Here is a 20,025-nt window from a genome sequence, read left to right on the forward strand (position 1 = left end):
TGAGAGCCCTGGCCAGGTGGGTTGATCTGTTGCGTCTCACACACACCCAGACTGCAGATTGAACCTGCACCTAGGCATGTGCTCTGCCTGGGAATCAAACCCATGACCTTGGTCTATGGGGTGCAGTCCAACCAAGTGAGCCACACTGGCCAGGGCTCCCTTCCTTTCTCTCTAAAATCAGTAAACACATACCCAGGCTAGGATTAAAAAAATAAAAACTAAAGAAAGAAATTGAAGAAGATAAAAATAAGTGGAAGCATATACCATGTTAATGAATTGGTAGAATTAACATCGTTAAAATGTCTATACAACTCAATGCAATCTATAGATTCAATGCAATTCCCATTAATATAATAAATGGCATATTTTACCAATCTATAACAAATATTCCAAATATTTAAATGGAACCAAAAAAGATCCCAAATAGCCACAACAATCTTGAGAAAGAGAACAAATTGGAGTCATCATACTACCTGATGTCAAACTAGACTACAATGCCACTGCAATCAAAACAGCCTGGTACTGGCCTAGCCAAATGGCTCAGTTAGTTTGAGTGTCATCCCATACATGAAAAGGTTGCAGATGTGTCCCATGCCCAGTCAGGGCATGTACAGGAGGCAGCCAATCAATGTTTCACTCTCACATTGATGTTTCTCTGTTTCTCTCTCACTCTCTCACTCGCTCGCTTGCTCTTACTCTCACTCTCACTCTCTCCCCCTCCCCCACTCTCTATTCTTCCCTCCCTCTCTTCCTTTCTCTAAGCATATCCTCAAATGAAAATTTTGAAAAAACTGGTACTGGCATAAGAATAGGCATATAGATCAATGGAACAGGACAGAGAGCCCAGAAAAAACTTGCCTTTATGGTCAATTAATATTTGAGGAAGGATGCAAGATCATAGAAGGGAGTAAAGACTGTATCTTCAGTAAATGGTGTTGGGAAAATTGGAGGGATAAATGCAAAGTAATTAAACTAGACCACCAATTTACACCATACACAAAAATAAATTCAAAATGGATAAAGACTTAAATGTAAATCATGAAACCATAGAAATCCTAGAAGAAAACATAAGCAGTAAAGTCACAGACATTTCTCATAGCAACATTTTTACTGATATATCTCCTAGGACAAGGAAAACAAAAGAAAAAATAAACAAATGGGACATCAAAATAAAAAGCTGCACAGCAAAAGAAACCATCAACAAAATGAAAAAGGGACTGACTGTATAGGAGAACATACTTGCCAACAATACATCTTACAAGGGTTTGATTTCCAAAAATATAATGAACTTTTACAACTCAACACCAAGAAGACAATCCATTCAAAAATGGGCAAAGGACCTGAATAGGCACTTCTCCAAAGACAGCATACAGATGACCAATAGACATATGAAAAGATGCTCAACGTCACTAATCATCAGGGAGATACTAATTAAAATCACAAGGAGATATCACTTTAAACCTTCAGAATGGCTACCATCAATAAATCAATAAACAAGTGCTGGTGAGGATATGGAGAAAAGGGAACCCTAGTTGGTAGAAATGCAGACTGGTGTAGCCACTGTGAAAAATTATGGAATTCACTCAAAAAATTAAAAATTGAACTGACTTTTGATCCAGCAATCCCACTTCAGGGAATATATCCTAAGAATCCCGAAACACCACTTTGAAAGAATATATGCATTCCTATGTTCATAGCAGCGTTGTTTACAATAGCCAGGATCTAGAAACATCCCAAGTGCTCCTCAGTAAATAAGTGGATAAAAATATCTGTGGTATATTTACACAATGGAATACTACTACGTGACCATAAAAAAGAATGAACTCTTGCCTTGACCCATGTGGCTCAATGTTGAGCATCATCCTGCAAAACAAAGGGTCGCCGGTTCAATTCTAGGTCAGGGCACATGCCTGGTTTTGCCTTCAATCCTCAGTCAGATTGTGTACAGGAGGCAACTGATCAGTGTTTGTGTCTTATATCAATGTTTCTCTCCCTCTCTTTCTCCCTTTCTTCCTCTCTGCGTAAAATGAAATAAATAAAATCTCTTAAAAAAGAGAGAAGGATCTCCTACCTTTTGGGACAACATGGGTGGACCTGGAAATTGTTATGCTGAGTGAAAAAAGCCAATCAAAGAAAAATACTACATGATCTCACTTATAATGTGGAATTTAATGAACAGAATGTACTGACAAACATAATAGAAACAGATGTGTGTATACATGGAACATACTGACAGCTCTCTGAGGGGAAGCAGAAGGGGGGGATATGAATTAAAGAAGGTGAAGGGTTTAGCCAAAGATCATGAATATATATATAAATATATATATATATATATAAATATAAATATATCCCATATACACAGCAGTGTGGTATGGACAGAGGGAAGGGGGTCGGAGGCTGGGTGGAGGTGGACAGAGGAGGGGAACAATGGCAACATCTGTAAATAGTGTCAACAAAAAACATTTTAAAATATTAAAAGCTAATAGCTCATTGTTGTATGTCACTTTTGCTTACAAAAAATTGTGTTAAATTTAGGCGTTGATACATCTAACCATTCTTAATAAATTTTTATTTCTAAAAATAGTAATAGTTGGAATCAAATATAAACATACACATACTCATAGGTATTCAATTTTGTTTTATATTTTAATTACCATGTCTTTATTTTGTGGCTTAGAATCATAAATAGATACAATATCTCCCAAATTTAAAGTGACTTAAGAAAATTAACTTTGTAGTTATTCTAAGTATCCCCAGCCCCTTACAAATTTTGAATTTCATTTTTTTAATTTAAAAAATATTTACTTGTTTATTGTGTAACTAATTAGCATATTCATATACAATAAAATGGAAGAAGGTTGATTATTCTAGAACTATTTCTTTTTTAATATATTTTATTGATTATGCTAGTACAGTTGTCCCATTTCACCCTCTTCATTCCCCTCCACCCTGCACACCCTCTCCCACCCAACTACCCCCTTAGTTCATGTCCATGGGTTGTATATATAAGTTCTTTGGCTTCTACATTTCCTATACTATTCTTCCTCTCCCTCTATTTTCTACTTACCATCTATGCTACTTATTCTCTGTACCTTTTCCCCCTCTCTCCCCTTCCCCTCCCCTGTGGATAACACTCCATGTGATCTCCATTTCTGTGGTTCTGTTCCTGTTCTAGTTTTCTTAGTTTGTTTTTGCTTTTGTTTTAGTTGTGGTCATTAATAATTGTGAGTTTGCTATCATTTTACTATATATGTTTTTTATCTTCTTTTTCTTAGATAAGTCCCTTTAACATTTCATATAATAAGGACTTGGTGATGATGAACTCCTTGAACTTGACCTTATCTGGGAAGCACTTTATCTGCTTTTCCATTCTAAATAATAGCTTTGCTGGATAGAGCAATCTTGGATGTAGGTCCTTGCCTTTCATGACTGGGAATACTTCTTTCCAGCCCCTTCTTGCCTGCAAGGTCTCTTTTGAGAAATCAGCTGACAGTCTAATGGGAACTCCTTTGTAGGTAACTGTCTCCTTTTCTCTTGCTGCTTCTAGGATTCTCTCCTTAATTTTAGTCTTGGGTAATTTAATTATGATTGCCTTGGTATGGTTCTTCTTGGGTCTAAATTCTTTGGGAGACTCTGAGCTTCCCAGACTTCCTGCAAGACCATTTCCTTTGCCAGATTGGGGAATTTCTCCTTCATTATTTATTCAAATAAGTTTTCCATTTGTTGCTCTTCCTCTTCCCCTTCTGGTACCCCTATAATTCAGATGTTGGAATGTTTAAAGATGTCCTGGAGGTTCCTAAGCCTCTCCTCATTGTTTCATTCTTTTCTGTTTCTTCATTCTTTCCTGGTTGGATGTTTCTTCCTACTGGTCCACACCGTTGATTTGAGTCCCAGTTTCCTTCCCTTCACTGCTGATTCCCTATACATTTTCCTTTATTTCACTTAATGTAGCCTTCATTTTGTCATCTAATTTGTGACCAAATTGAACCAATTCTGTGAGCATCCTGATTTCCAGTATTTTGAACTGTGCATCTGATAGGTTGGCTATCTCTTCGTCGCTTAGTTGTATTTTTTCCAGAGCTTTGATCTGTTCTTTCATTTGGGCCTTTTTTTTTTTTGTCTTGATGCACGAGTAGTGAGGGGCAGAGCCTTAGGTATTCACCCGGGGTGGCGGGGGGGGGGGTAACCCACATCTCTGTGTTGTGATGCTGTATGTGGGGGAGGGGTCCAAGAGGGAACAGTGCTGCTTGCTCTGCTCTCTGCCAGCTTCTAGTTACTTCCCCTCCTTCCCACAAGCAAATTGGGCCCTGCTGGTACTGATTCCTGGGTGGATTGGCTTGTGTACATTCTAGGACCCTGTTGGTCTCTCCAAGGAACTCTCCTGTGAGGCTGGGAGTTTCTCCCGCTGCTGCCTGAACCCCCACAGGTGTTTTCAACCAGTGGTTTGAGGCTTTAGTTTCCTGCACTGGAGCTCTGGGTTACATGGTCTGCCTCCTCAATTGTTCCTCCTGGTTTATCTGTGCATGAAAGTGGGACTGCCTGCTCCACCAGCCACCGCTGTAGCCTTGCCAGCTAGCTGCAGTTTTGCTTGCCCCACTCCACAATCCAGCTCCCACCTTGCCTTGAGTCCTCTCTGCATCCCTATCTCTTCCCCTCCTACCGGTTTGGGTGAGTATGTCTTCTTTAACTCTTGGTTGTTGGACTTCCATACAGTTCGATTTTCTGTCAGTTCTGGTTGTTTTTTGTTTTTAAATTGTTGAACTTCTTTTGGTTGTGTGAGCAGGCACAGTGTGTCTACCTACAACTCCATCTTGGCCAGAAGTCCTGAATTTATTCATTTATACCAGAACTCTTTCAGTGTAGTCTTAGACTCAGGAAGATACTAAGTACTTAGTTCCTTTTAGTGATTTGGGATAATCTCCATTTCTTTAAAAGTAGGACACAAAACTCTGATTTTACAAAACTACTAATTGAAGGAATAATCAGCAGACTAATCTCTAGTCTTCTTTAATGCCTATTTCCTAGTTGTTAATATGTAAATTACCTTACTATATAAAGTTTTAAGTCTACTGAATGAACCAGATTAACATGTTTTTAAATAAAAATATATATGCTAGAAAACATATATTAAGTATATATGATATCTACATTAAGAAAAAAGCCAAACTTTATTTGCTTATTTTTCTTAAGGATTGCAAACAACTGTTTAAAGATATTTATCTTTCACTTTATTTAAGCATATTTTTTAGGGACATTGTAGTTCTGCAGAGAGAATCAAAATAATGCTAGGTCTAATAACTAATTCCATGAGCTCCATAATTGGGACATCTGTCATCAGAAGGAGAACCCAAGAATTCTTTTTATTAGCCTGAGTTTATTCTTTTTAAAATTTATTTTATTTTTTTATTGTTGTTCAAGTACATTGTCTCCATCTTCCCCCACCACTTCCCCCCACAGCAACTATCCCCACCACCCATCCTTGATCCTACTCCCCTTTGGCTTTGTCCATGTATCCTTTATATATGTTCCTTGATGGTCCTTACCCTCTTCCCCCCATTATCCCCTCCCACTTCTTCAACAAAACAAACGAGCAAGCAAAATATAACCAGAGACATTGAAATTAAGAACAAACTGACAGTAACCAAAGAACCCAAGAGTTTTTATTGAACACATAATAGAAAACAGAACCTAAAAATCTTTGGAGCTAAGGAACTGGAACAGAAAACTCTAAAACAGGCTCTGAGTAGCATTCTGGAAAGCCAGTATGTATAATAAGCTGACTACATTGCCTCCTACTTCCAAAGACTCCTACAAATGATACCAAAGCCTGTCATCACTCACTCAGCTTTCTACCTAATTTTTCATTCCCAAACCTTATAGAGAGACTCATAATTTTAAGATCTTTTTCTGTAATTATACATGTATAATAATGAAAAAGTGTTTTTTCATAGCCTCTGTCCTTTTAGATTTTCATTGAAGAGGTATTATACATCCTGACCGATTATGCTTGTATATGTCTGTGGGAGGCAGGTGTGGGGGGACTTTTGAAACAAAATAATTACATTGTGTTTGAACATGAATGGCATAGCTGTTCTATTTATTATCTTTGGTGTCAGTAGTTTTCTATGTTCCTAATAATTTGCCCTTTTATAATTGTGCATGATAGTTCTAAATTTCCAAATATACTCTTAAAAATACATTACATTTTCACAAAATTACACTTAAAGTTATAAATACTCTAATTTTAAAATCTCCTTACTTTTTAAATTTTAGGGTTAATTTTTTTTAGTATTTACTTGCTACACTTTCTTATATGATTGTTAATAGTATATTCCCTGAGGAAGTAACATATTAGCAGATGAATCTGCTATTAATCAGTGATGCAGACACCGGCCTGCTGTGTCTTTAGTGTTATAGATGAAATGAGACATTCACACGGACTACCAAGTCCTGTGGAGGCAAAGGGATGGCACAGCTACCCTCTCAAGGGGAGGGTGCCTCAGAGTGGCCTGGCCACTCTCTCAAGAGGAGAGCACCCCGACCCTTCCCTTCACTGGTTTTTATTGGCTTTTAATTTGCACAGGAATACAGGTAAAGTTCATTAATCATTTTCAGGCAGTAAGGATCAAACAATAAATAGCATACAAAGAACTACGAGGGCTTGTTCTGAGTCAGGGTCTGTTAGCTAAAGGGCTACAAAACTTTGGGAAACAAACTCATTTCTTGCTCAGACCTTTATCATTTAATTGAGAACCCTTTAGCGATTCTTAGCGAAGCAGTTTTCACAGGAGTTTATGTATTCTTTCTCAGGCCTGATCACCCAGGGAGCCTGCCCTTTCCAGCACTGGGCTGCACCGTCTTCTGTAATTGTTTCAGGATTAAGTCAGGAAGAGAAGGCAAGATTGCCAAGAAATTAGGAGACTTCTAGTAGGCAGAATGAGGACTCAGGCTTTGTCAAAGCCAAGGGGTGAGGGTCCATCACAGCCTTTCCCCAAAACCCCCCAAGTCCTTTTCTGGGGCCTCCACGTGCCTATGCCTGTCTTAGGTTGTTCCCCCCTTGGGGAATCTTACCCGTCATTGGCCAACTGATCAAGCAGTGGGGGCGAGTTATGGGAAAAGGAGCAGAAGCAGCGCTCCTGACTGGGAGATAAGCTTTGTGTCCTTAGTGGCTTACGATCCAGAGGTCACTCACTCAGCCTTAGCCATGGGGGGTTACAGCTCCTGAAACCAGGCAGGGCGGCTCCCAACATCCCCCCCCCCTTTTTTTTTAAATCAGTTGTAGCTGTTAGGCCTGTGAAACCTACTATTTGCAACTTCCATATACTTCATAAAGTACAAATAAGGATTAAGACAAGGAGGAACCCAAGAGCTGCCAAGACCTAAGCTCCTAAATTCAGTCCGTAGAAAAATGTTACAAATGCAAGGGAATAACAAGAGTAACAGGTCTGGTTGCATTTCAATCCTTGGGAGAATTAGCACAGACGTCAGGAAGTTACTTTAAAGATAAGCAGCAAGGGCTTGCTGCCTGAACTCAGGGTGAGAGAGTTTAAGCAAGAGCAAGTTACAAAGCAGTGTAGGTATAATGCAGGCCTGATTTTCCACAGAAGAACTTCCTTGTGGGTGTGGTCCTGCGTGCTGACTCACCCACCCCCGCCACTGGTTTTCCACATGGGTGCTAGGCCACATTTCCACGTTTGGCGAAGCGGTTCCCTACAAATAATTACCAACATGCCTTTATTAGAAACCTTTATATACATTTTTAAGCAAGATAGTTAGTCCAATTTAATCTGTTGACAAAACCCCATGCATGAACTAGTATAGAACTTAAAGGGAAAAAAATGTGATGTGAAAAAGTTTTTGTTTATCCCTAGACTCTTTATGGAGAGGGTGGGGAGAGGCAAGAAATAAATTTCCTTCAGATTAATTGCCTTACACACATTCTTCTGACATTGCAAGATTGGGAAAGAGGAAGAGAAAAAGGGAGCTATGACTGTGTGGTTATATTCTAAAATAGGGTTTTAGAGAGGGAGAAGAGGACACAGAAGCAAGCTGATTTGACCAGAATCAGAACTTCCCATGACAGATTAAGCAACAAGCAAAGCTTGGAGTCTGAGAGCAAGGAAAGAGTGGAAATTTACGGCTGCTTTGTGTGAGTGTTCAAGTGATCTTTTTCTGCTAATGTTCCAAGTTTTCCTGTGGTAACTGTGACTCTTCAAAGAGGTAGGCAGAAAATAAGGACAGGATTGTGGAAACTTCTCTGTCACACTTTGGTAACAGGAAACATCCTCTATTGAATGGAAGATAAAGGCTATTTCATCTAAAGTCCTTGAGCCCCAGATAGCTGTCTTCAGCACCTCATCATATGTCTACTTTTTGTTGCTTAGATGAGCCTGGGCATTTCTGTAAGATTTGGTGAGTATCAACAGTCTATATATATACCACTTCATAGAAATGGAATTAATGTGGTAAACTTTACTTTTAGTTGAGGTTTTACAATTATTTATATATTCATTTTAAATCATGTTGTTACCTTGTTTCTTTGTAAATGATAAACTGCTATTAGTAGGAGAGGTTTAAAAAAATGAAGACTCTAAAACAATACTCTTAGGTTGACTAAGACACTTGAACCACTACCAACTATTCTGTGTCCATGAAATATCTTATCTTGGAAATAGGTTTTTATTTACAAAGAGTTTCCAAAAATAAAAGTGGTGGCAATATATCATTTTTGATGTTTCTCTTTCAACTTCATGAAAATTCAGAAGTTATCTTCTGTCTTGTGTCACTAAATTTAAAATTATTGTGATGCTTTCTAATTTCATAATTATAAATTACAGCATTACATCATGATTCAAATAGAAATATTAATGATTCCATTAGTTAAAAGGATATATAATTTAAATGTTGGATGTTGTCTGTTAGAACCAGTATGTGGCACATGATTTTTTGTGAGTTCTGTAATGAAAATAAAATTAGACAATTTACATGTTAAGTTTACCATTTGATACAAAATGAATGCATATGGATTTTAAGTTAAAGAGTAAAGCAGTTATTTTGACTTATAGCTGAAATTAAACTCTTAGTATTTGGTCTGCTGGAGAACTAGAATAACCAGATACATAAATGTATGTAAGCAGTAGAGCAGAAAAACGAAAGTAAACTCTTAAAATATATATTCACATTGTGATACAAACTTAACATAGGAGATTGTATGCTAATTTTATATACGTTATTTTAAAAGCATCAATGGAAGGTTTATATACGTTATTTTAAAAGCATCAATGGAAAGCATCTGTGGGAGGAAGGAAGTATTATTGTTAGCTGCTAAACTGAGTCATTGTGTAAAGATGTACAATCCTAAGCAAAGATTCTAATCTACTCTTTGCCAGCTTCAAAAAATGTCCTTATTGATTCAAGTGAATCCTTTAAGACAGAATTACTTAGCTGAAATGAAAATTTCAGCAGAGTGACAGTAAACATACTAAAATAATTTGTACTCTAGACATAATATAAAATGGCTGTTCTTCCTTTAATATTTCCTCTATGAGTACAGAAGCCTGTAAACCAGGTTTTAGTTTGTGGAATTTCTTTTTTAGCTTGTTGATCTATAAGAAACTCAACTGGTCTGTGGAAACCTTTTCTGAACCATTATCATGCACTTAAAATCAAAAACAAGTACAATAAAGATAATATCACAAATCAACTTCTTTACAGAGTTTCCTGCACTCAGTCCTTCTTGAAGTGTTGGAGAACTGGCACACAGCTTTAAAATCTTCAAAATAATTTTTTTTTATTTTAAACTAGTAATTCATTGGTATTATGTTAGTGATGGCACCATTTCTTATGCTCATATAGCAATAAAGGATATGTCATCACCAGTTTACAAATATTTTGTAGTTGAGAAGTTTATTTGTGAGTGAGTTGTTGGGAATTTGAGACCCACCTTTCCTAGGAAACAATTCAACAAATGCTCATTTGGCTTTTATTATAGCCCAAGAATATATTTTACTCACACAGTAACAAAATCATCTCCATCCTTAAAAATATTAGAAAATTAATTCTATTGATGAAACTGAATATAAAACTAATTATGTTGAATAAGATATTATCTTTATTTAACTTAATATTAATGCTTGAAGAAAAGCATCTTTACTAAGAGGTGGATGGGTATTTGAAGAATGCTTATCAAAAGGGTTTCTGGGTACTTTTAAGAGCTTTCAAGATTGATTTCACTATTTTTTAAATCTTCATTTATTTTTTAATTATATTTCACTGATTATGCTATTACAGTTGTCCCAATTTTTCCCCCTTTACCCCCTTCCACCTAAAACTCCATACTCCCTCAGGCAATCCCCACACCATTGTTCATGTCCATGGGTCATGTGTATAAGTTCTTTGGCTACTCCATTTCCTATACTGTATCTTTTTATGAGATATAAGCTCATGTTAAAATCAGTGATTTTTTTCTTGCCATGGGAATACCTCTAGCCATTGCTTTTATGCTTATCATTCATTTCCGATGTTTAGCCCAGTGTCTGACACTTATGTAGTTACCTAATAAATACTTAGTAAATGAGAACTAAACTATTTCGTTAAAAAATGGAACTGTGTAATTTTTTCAAAGTATGCTAGAAAACAAAGGGGTTTAAAGGAAGTAGTTTTCAGTTCCAGCCAAGATAGAGACATAGGTAGAAACCCTTTCCTTCCTCGCACAACCAAAAGGAAGATAACAGCCAATCTAAAATCAATAAACAACCAGAAGTGCCAGAACACCAAACTGCCTGGAACTCCTACAAACAAGGAATTAAAGAAACAATCAAACAGAGCAACCAGACCGGTAAGAACCCTTGCAAAGGCAGCAGACTGTGCAGGCAGGGCTGGCTGAAGGGGAAACTGAGACAGAGCTGACTGTGGACTATGGCGGTTGCCACAGTGGGAGAAACTCCCAGTCTCACAGAAGGGTTTGTTTGAAAGTGGGATAGAGACCAGCAGGTGAGCTGCATTGTTCCCTCTCTGGCATCTCCCTTACAGGCAGTGCCAAAGCCCCGCAAAGATGGTTGTCCTGCCCAGGGGAATACCTTAAGGCCCCTCCCCCTTACAATTTAACAGGTACACTGAGACAAAGAAATATGGCCCAAATGAAAGAACAAAACAAAGCTTCAGAAAGAGAGCTAAACGATGAGGAGATAGCGAACCTATCTGATGGAGAATTTAAAGCCTTGGTGATCAAAATGCTCACAGATCTGATTGAGCTTGGTAGAAAAAACAAATGAAGGATACCCAAAATGAAATAAAGCAAAATAGTCAGGGAACCAACAGTGACAGCAAGAAAAACAGGACTCAAAGCAACAATTTGAAACAAAAGGAAGAAATAAACATCCAACTGAAACAGAATGAAGAAACAGGAATTCAAAACAATGAAGAGAGGCTTGTGAACCTCTGGTATAAACCAAAACATTCCAATATCCAAATTATAGAGGTGCCAGAAGGAAAAGAACAACAGCAAGAAATTGAACTTATTTGAACAAATAATGAAGGAAAACTTCCTCAGTTTGGCAAAGGAAATAGACTTTCAGGAAGTCCAGGAAGCCCAGAGTCTTCCAAAGAAGTTGGCCCCAAAGAGGAACATACCAAGGCACATCATCACTAAGTTACCCAAGATTAAAGATAAAGAGAGAATCCTAAAAGCAGCAAGACAAAAGGAGACAGTTACCTACAAAGGAGTTCCCATAAGACTGTCAGCTGATTTCTCAAAAGAGACCTTGCAGGCAAGAAGGGGCTGGAAAGAAGTATTTGAAGTCATGAAAGGCAAGGACCTACATCCAAGATTACTCTATCCAGCAAAGCTATTATTTAGAATGGAAGGGCAGATAAAGTGCTTCCCAGATAGTATGAAGTTAAAGGAGTTCATCATCGCCCAGCCCTTATTATATGAAATGTTAAAGGGACTGATCTAATAAAAAGAAGATAAAAAAAATGAGCAGTAAAATGATAACAAAGTCTCAACTATCAACAAATGAACCTAAAAGATAAGAAAAACAATGAAAACAAAAACTAAGCAAACAACTAGAACAGGACAGAATCAGAGAAATGGATATGACATGGAGGGATTTCAGTGGGGAGAGACAGGGGAGGAATTGGGGGAAAGGGTACAGGAAAGAAGCATAATTGGTAGGCATATAATAGACGGGGAGAGGTCAAAAATGGTATAGGAAACAGAAGACTCAAAGAACTTATATGTACAACCCATGGACATGAACTAAGGAGAGGGAATGCTGGAGGGTTGGAGCTGAAGGGCAGAGGGGGGGATAAAAGGGGAGAAATTGGGAAACTGTAAGAGTATAATCAATAAAATATACTTTTTAAAGATTTTATTTATTTATCTCGAGAGGGAAGGGAAGAAGAAAGAGAGAGAGAGAAACAGCAATGTGTTGTTGCTGGGGGCTGTGGCCTGCAACGCAGGCATGTGCCCTGACTGGGAATCGAACCTGGGACACTTTGGTTCGAAGCCGGCGCTCAATCCACTGAGCTACGCCAGCCAGGGCAATAAAATATACTTTAAAAATTATTTTTGTTATGCTATACATCTGAAAAATCTTTGTAAATAAATTTTTTTTTTTTACTGCTGGCAAAGATGGTGGCATAGGTAGACACACTATGCCTCCTTGCACAACTAAGATAGGGACAACAATAATTTAGAAACAAAATAACAACCACAACTGATGGAAAATTGAACTGTATGGAAGTCGAACAACCAAGAAGTTAAAATAGACCTGTGCATCCAGACCGGTAGGAGGGGCCAAGTCAGGCCTCCAGGCGAGGGTCTTGGCACAAAAAGTGGAGAACGTTGGGACCGGGTGCCTAAGGCATCCGGGTGTGCAAGACCGCAGTGGGTGGACCCTGAGCGTGCAAGGGGCAGCTGGCAGACCCTGGCCGAGGGGTGGCAAATGGCAGACCCAGCAAGGTGGGAATCATGAAACAAGGCACTGTGTGCAACCCAGGATCCCAGCGCTAGGAAATAGAGCCTCGGGACATTGATTCAAAATACCTGTGGGGGTTGAGGCTCAGGGAGAAACTCCCAGCCTCACAGGAGAGGTTGTTGGAAAGATCCCAGGGTGCACAAGCCCACCCACACGGGAATTGGCACTGGAGGGGCCCAGTTTACTCGGGGGAAGCAGCGGAAGGGACTGAGGTCCGAAGGAGAGCGGAGCAAGCGCCATTGTTCCCTCTCGGACCCCGCCCCCACATACAGCATCACAACCCAGTGACTGGGGTGCCCCGCCCCAATGACCACCTAAGGCTCCGCCCCATATAGGTTATGGGTGCAACCAGACCAAAGGGGAAAAAAAAGATGACTCAAACAGTTGAAAGTTACACAGTAAGTACTTTTAAGCAACTGAGAGATAGCCAATCTATCAGATGCAGAGTTCAAAGCACTGGTGATCAAGATGCTCACAGAATTGGTTGATTTTGGTCGCAAATTAGATGAACAAATGCAAGCTACGATAAGAGAAGTGAAGGAAAATGCACAGGGAACCAATAGTGATGGGAAGGAAACTGGGACTCAAAACAATAGAGTGGATCAGAAGGAAGAAAGAAACAACCAAACAGAAAAGAATGGAGAAATAAGAATTTTAAAAAATGAGGAGAAGCTTAGGAACCTCCAGGACATCTTTAAATATTCCAACATCCGAATTATAGGGGTACCAGAAGGGGAAGAGGAAGAGCAATGAGTGGAAAACTTATTTGAGCAAATAATAAAGGAGAACTTCCCCATTCTGGCAAAGGAAATAGACTTCCAAGAAGTCCAGGAAGCTCAGAGAGTCCCAAAGAAATTGGACCCAAGAAGGAACACACCAAGGCATATCATAATTACATTAGCCAAGGTAGAAATGAAGGAGAGGATTCTAGAAGCAGCAAGAGATAAGGAGACAGTAACCTACGAAGGAGTTCCCATCAGAATGTCAGCTGATTTCTCAAAAGAGACCTTATAGACAAGAAAGGGCTGGAAAGAAGTATTCCAAGTCATGAAAGGCAAGGACCTACATCCAAGATTGCTCTATCCAGGAGAGCTTTCATTTAGAATGGAAGGGCAGATAAAGTGCTTCTCAGATAAGGTCAAGTTCAAGGAGTTCATCAACACCCAGCCCTTAGTTTATGAAATGTTAAAGGGACTTACCTAAGAAAAAGAAGATAAAAAACATGTATAGTAAAATGACAGCAAACTCACAATTATTAACAACCACACCTAAAACTAAAACAAAAACAAAAACAAACTAAGCAAACAACTAGAACAGGAACAGACCCAGAGAAATGGAGAACATATGGAGTCTTAGCAACAGGGGAGTGGGAGGAGGAGAGAGGGGGAAAAGATATGGAGAATAAGTAGCATGGATGGTCGGTAGAAAATAGACAGGGGGAGGGCAAGAATAGTATGGGAAATGTAGAAGCAAAAGAACTTATGACACATGGAGATGAACTAAAGGGGGGGAATGTGGGTGGGAGAGGGTGTGCAGAGTGGATGGGAATGAAGGGGGGTAATGGGACAACTATAATAGCATAATCAATAAAATATATTTAAAAAAATAAAATGTTTTTTGTCTAATGTTATAAGTAAAAAAAATAAAAATATATAGTTTTCGTAATGAGAGACATGGCCTGACAAGAATTAATTGAATTGTGGATACTCAGACAAAACAATAGTTGTACAGAGCAGACCTAACTATTGAGAGAAAAAGAAAAGACCATACTATGACATGGTGGCAATCCCAAATGAATAGGGATTCTGATGAGGAAGGCAATTTACCAGCTAGGTATCTTGAGTACTTAACAGTATGTAAGATGTTGAGTTTAACTCACAAACATGTGTTTGCTTATGTGTACTAGGACCCACAGGTAGAAATGTAGCCTGTTTGGAAAAATCCAATTAAGTCACAAAATAGTTTAGTTACACTGGCCCTAAAAGTTCTTCTAAAGAGCCAAGATATAAAAATTTAAAAATAGTAATGCAATAAACAGATGAAGTAAATTAATGAATAACGAAGTAAACAATCCAATGAATTCAGATAACACTTATCTGATTTTTAGTGACAAAAAAATTTTCCATTTGATTAAAAAAACACTTTCTTTGTTGATTAAAATAATTAAACCTACTGCTACATTAAAAAAATGTAGAAAAGTTCAGGAATTGCCATTCTTTTATGTCACAAGTTATATTTCAAAAGTAATGATTTTGAATAGTCCTAGATGGCATATAATAGGTGCTTAATAAATATTTGCTGATTGAATAAAAGTGGAATAATTTACAGTTTTTCATTTCTGAGATATGAATGCCTGTGTTTACACATACATGTACATACATACTTAAAATGTACTTTAAAGATAATATTTAGTGGCATTCCTTTAAGAAGGAAAAAAGTATACAATTATGCTAACATGCTTTTTAGTTGTGGTCTTAATATTCCATCAGTAATTCAAATAATTTCTTTAAACTGAAATCTTTACTACTTATAAATGAAATTATACTTTTCAGTTTGGGGAGTCTAATTTCTTTTGTGTTTTTTTTAAAGTACAGAAAAAAATTTATTGGAAATCTCTTGAATACATTTCATTTTTAAAATTATTTTATTGTTATAATTACAGTTGCCTACATTTTCCTCTCACCACTCCCCCCCCAAACCCCAGCCAAACCCACCTGCCTCCCTTGCTTCCACTCTCCCCCTTGCTTTTGTCCATGCGTCTTTTATAGTTGTTCCTGAACAACCTTCCCCCCATTGTCTCCTTCTCCCTTTCCTCTAGTTAGTGTTGGATTGTTCTTAATTTCAATGTCTCTGGTTATATTTTGCTTTCTTGTTTGTTTTGTTAATTAGGTTCCAGCTAAAGGTGAGACCATATGGTATTTGTCCCTCACCACCTGGCTTATTTCACTTAACATAATTCTCTCCAGTTCCATCCATGCTGCCTTTTGACCCAGCAATTCCACTGCTGGGATTATATCCTAAGAACACTGAAATACCAATCCAAAAGAACCTATGCACCCCAATGTTCATAGCAGCACAGTTTACAATAGTTGAGTGCTGGAAGCAACCTAAATGCCCATCAGTAATGAGTGGATGAAAAAACTGTGATACATTTACACAATGGAATCCTACGCAGCAGAGAGAGAGAAGGAGCTCCTATTCTTGAATACATTTTAGGGTATAACTCAGTATTTCCAAACAAAGTAGGCTGAAAGGGAGGAAGGTCTGCCACCTGGAGACAGATAACCTCTCCCAGCCCTGTCCTGGGGTCATTCTAAGACTTACACCTTTTATTGTACAGGGCTGAGGGGCAAGGGCTGGCCTTGAAAATTTTTCTGCTCCTTCCAGGCTCAGCCTGCCTGGCCTCTTGCTGCTGGAATCCTGTGGGTGGCCTTCACAGGCCAACTATCAGAAGTCAAAGCGGACAACAGCTAACACAAACTGGCCTTTCCATTCTTGGCCTCAAAAGGAGAACAGTGGCTGGGATGCTGGGGCCGCGTAGGGGATGATTAGTAACTTGCAGTGGGCCTCCACCCTTCTCAGTGCAGGGGCCCTGGCGGGTAAACCTGGATCAGTTCAGCTAGCATGGGTGTGCTCTGGCCTGAAGACAGGAGGGCCAGTTGGACACTCTGCTGGGAACATTTCTCTGTGGCATCAGAGCACATGCATAGAGGCAGGGCTCAGGCAAATGGAGAACATGAGAGCCCACTCAAGCCCTCAAGAGAAGTCAGCCTTGTAAGTAGGAACAATGTCACATGAATTTACTAACAAGCAATTAAGGGTTACGTGCTCCACTGCAGAACAGGTGCTCCCAATGAATATCCCAGGTGGACCAGAAGGAACCAGGCAGGCCTGGTTTTCCATGGCCAGGACTATCAGTTGGGCTGGGAAAGGGACAGATGGCATAGGTGGGTGAGGCTAGACACCTGACTTACTCAAGTAACGACACCCGAAGGGTTAGATTGATTGTATGCTCAGCTTTACCTTCTCAACAAGGAACCAATACCATCATTAAACCTCAGCACAGTATACAAACCCTGGGGTTAAAGGAAGGTGATGGCCAGGCCCAGGCCAAAGGAGGAAAGGGCCTATGACCCATCCCTGAGAAACAGGAACAAGTACCCCAGAAGGAGGGGCCTGCCTGGACTTCTCTGGGCCCACCAGTGGGCACTATATGTGGCACAACTCTAGGCAGTCACCACGTTTAGCACCCAAGGCTTCCTGGGCTGCCAGAACAAAGTCAGTCACTCTGTAGAAGCTGAGAGATCCAAGGCTCTCACCAGAAATAGAAGTGTCCAAAGTAAAGCCTGTTGTCAGTTCAAATGCAGCAAGCCTGGGAGGATCTGTTGCCCTCATCAGCCCTGTGTGGACTCCCAACTAAAGTACATGGGAAGGAAGAGCCCCAGAGGAGCAACCTGGAATCTGAGGAACCTCCACAGGAGGAGGTCCTGCCCCAGGAAGAGGTCCATCACCTTCCCTAAGTGAAAACATCTCATCTGAAATATACTTTCTTTATAAAATATTTGTCTTTGAAAGTAATGAATGTTTACCATGTCCTACAACTAAGGAGTGGCTACAGGGGGAGGGAAGGAATGAGAAGAGCCTCTGCTTTGACTCCCAGGTCCAGAGACACAGGATGGTTTCTGTGTAGCTGAGGGGCTGATCACAGGTAGCCACCAGGGCTCCTCAGACCTTTTGTTAAGGGAGGCACTAGCACAGCTTTCAAGGATGGGAATGGCTGACTTGGAGTTCTCATCTTGGGCAGAAGGTGTCATATTGCCAAAAATACAGGCACAGGGGCAAAGGGAGGGAGAGAGGAAGAAGTACCAGAACTAAATAAAGGAGACAACAAAGAGAGCCTGAAGAAGCACTTCCATCTTCCTCCCACAATGTTTCTTTCCTCTCTGCCTCCACGCTAGTCTCTGGGCCACCAGTTGGAATGTCAAATAGTTTGGTAGGCGGATGAGGGGCCAGCTACAGGGCAGACCCTGGGGAAGAGGGCCCAACAGTAGGAAGACAGGATGACAGCCTCATTGAAGCAGTTGCTGATGGGCAGTAGAAGCAAATGGCCCACCAGAAAGCCCCTTTTTTGTAGAGTCTTCCCATCTCCAAGGCTAGAGGGTGAGACCTCTGAAATGCCCTAACTGGGCTTGACTGCTGCCACAGAGAATTCAGGAGGTGAGAGCAGGGACTTCTGGATCCCCATGGGTTAAACCAGCTTCCCTCCACCTGGCTTGGAGCAAGATGAGGGATAGGAGCAGCTGATCAATGGGAGGCTCTCTGTGTCTTAGGACCACAAAAGGGGGCTGTTGCCAGTCCTCGAGGGCACCAACTTTTACTGCAGGGTTTCTACAAAGGCATCAAATTCTCAGATATTCTTATGCACAGACAGCTACTCTGAAAGTAAATCCAAGTCCTCAGCCGTGGACTGCCTTGGTATCTATGGAGAGGCTGCTCAGCTGAGGGGGGTTCTGAAATTCACAATAGAAGGTCCTCAATTTCATCAGAAGAATGTTGCCTTTAGAAAAAGCCAGTTTAAAGTCTACCATGACAAAGTTGTCATCGATGTGGCTGCTGCTGCCCTCGCTGGAACCCTCAGAGTGCAAGCTGCCCTGGAGCGGAGACTCCGTCTCTGGGGAGTCCAGAGGGTTCACCATGGGATTGATATCCTCCAGCTCTAAATTCTTGGGAGCAAACATGGCAAAGGGTATGTCCAAACTCATCAAGGTCACCTGGTTGATGGGTTTGTTGACAAAAGCCACCACTTTTCAGGCAAAGATGGTCTCCAAGACATTGTGGGGAGAGGCCCATCCCTCACTGCTGTTTGATAGTTTCAGTACCCTTGCTGCTAGGTGTGGCAGCACAGTGGGCCATGTCAGAAGGGGTACAGGTTGCCAATCTCTCCTGACCAGCCTGTGCACCATGGGCAGGCTGGTTGGGGGCAAGGGGTACTCCACCTTCCTTTCCAGGAACCATTAGCTGGGATGGTGGGGAGGTGGAAAAGAGGTGGTTCACACTTCTTGAGAATCTTGTACAGAAGGATATGTTATCTCAGTGCCCTCACCAGTGGTTCTATAATTGCAGAGGTGTGTAGGCAAGGAGCTGGGATGGGGTTGGTTCACAAAGTGATCGATAATACCCATGATGGGTGGGGTCCTCTCAAATTGCCTGGTGGCACCAAGCAGATTCTGTAAGCACAAGAAATAGTGTTGGTGCCTACAGGGGTTCCCACTGTCCCAACACGTACTGTTTGGAAACCTTCTACTAAGCCATTCAGCTGAACTTTCCCAAAATATATCCAGTATAATATGACATATTCATGCCCTTGTTTCCTGGATAGTCTGTAAGGTGGTGTCACCCTAGTTATAGCAAGGAGAGACTTCAGCAGCAACCACACTCTGTTGTACACTGTGTGGGAAACTGATTTCTTTATCACAGTTTTCATTCATTTCAAGACACCAAATTTCTAGTTCTGTGGAATCTCCCCCAGAAGTCTTGAGTGAGATCTCCACATAACAGATCTCCCGATGGCAAACAGCTGCCCTGACAGTGCCTTTACTTCATGTGTAACCTCTGGGATGTCTTTGATTACCAAAGTAAACCAGTCTGAATCCACTGGTGATGAAGATGAGCCAGTAGAGATCTTTTCTCCAGGTCAAGCCTGGACAGTCACTTGAACAGTCTTGAGGGCAAAAAATTTAATAAATTTGTCCATGTCCTTTCTGTCCTGAGAATTGAGATCAGTGTCCATTGTTTATGGGAATCTGCAAAGCTGTGACCCAGAGTGGCTTGGGGCTCTCATTATGGTGGCAGAGACCTGGGTCTGGCTAGCTGCGCCTCCTGGCTGAGGGCTCCACGCTCAGGGGCAGCACTGGCAGCCTGGGTCACAGACAGATACCCTCTTACTCCTCAGGAGGCTTGTGACTTGTAGTCCACAGGTATTCGCTCTCAGGACTGAGCGAGTTGTTTCACTCACGTCGACCGAAGCTCTTTGAGACTCAAGAGA

At 40.5% G+C, this 20,025-nt stretch overlaps 1 protein-coding gene and 1 pseudogene across 1 annotated transcript in view; one reads left to right on the forward strand and one right to left on the reverse strand.

Annotated features, from left to right (window-relative positions):
* The window catches only part of CAB39L (calcium binding protein 39 like), a 158,971-nt gene that overhangs the window by 27,074 nt on the left and 111,872 nt on the right, over nt 1–20,025 (forward strand). The gene's annotated exons all lie outside the window — the stretch shown is intronic.
* Nucleotides 18,355–19,770, reverse strand: LOC123807793 (annotated as a pseudogene).

The sequence above is a fragment of the Phyllostomus hastatus genome, unplaced genomic scaffold (assembly GCF_019186645.2).
Source record: "Phyllostomus hastatus isolate PE091 unplaced genomic scaffold, TTU_PhHast_1.1 phas_scaffold_46, whole genome shotgun sequence".
NCBI lineage: Eukaryota > Metazoa > Chordata > Mammalia > Chiroptera > Phyllostomidae > Phyllostomus > Phyllostomus hastatus.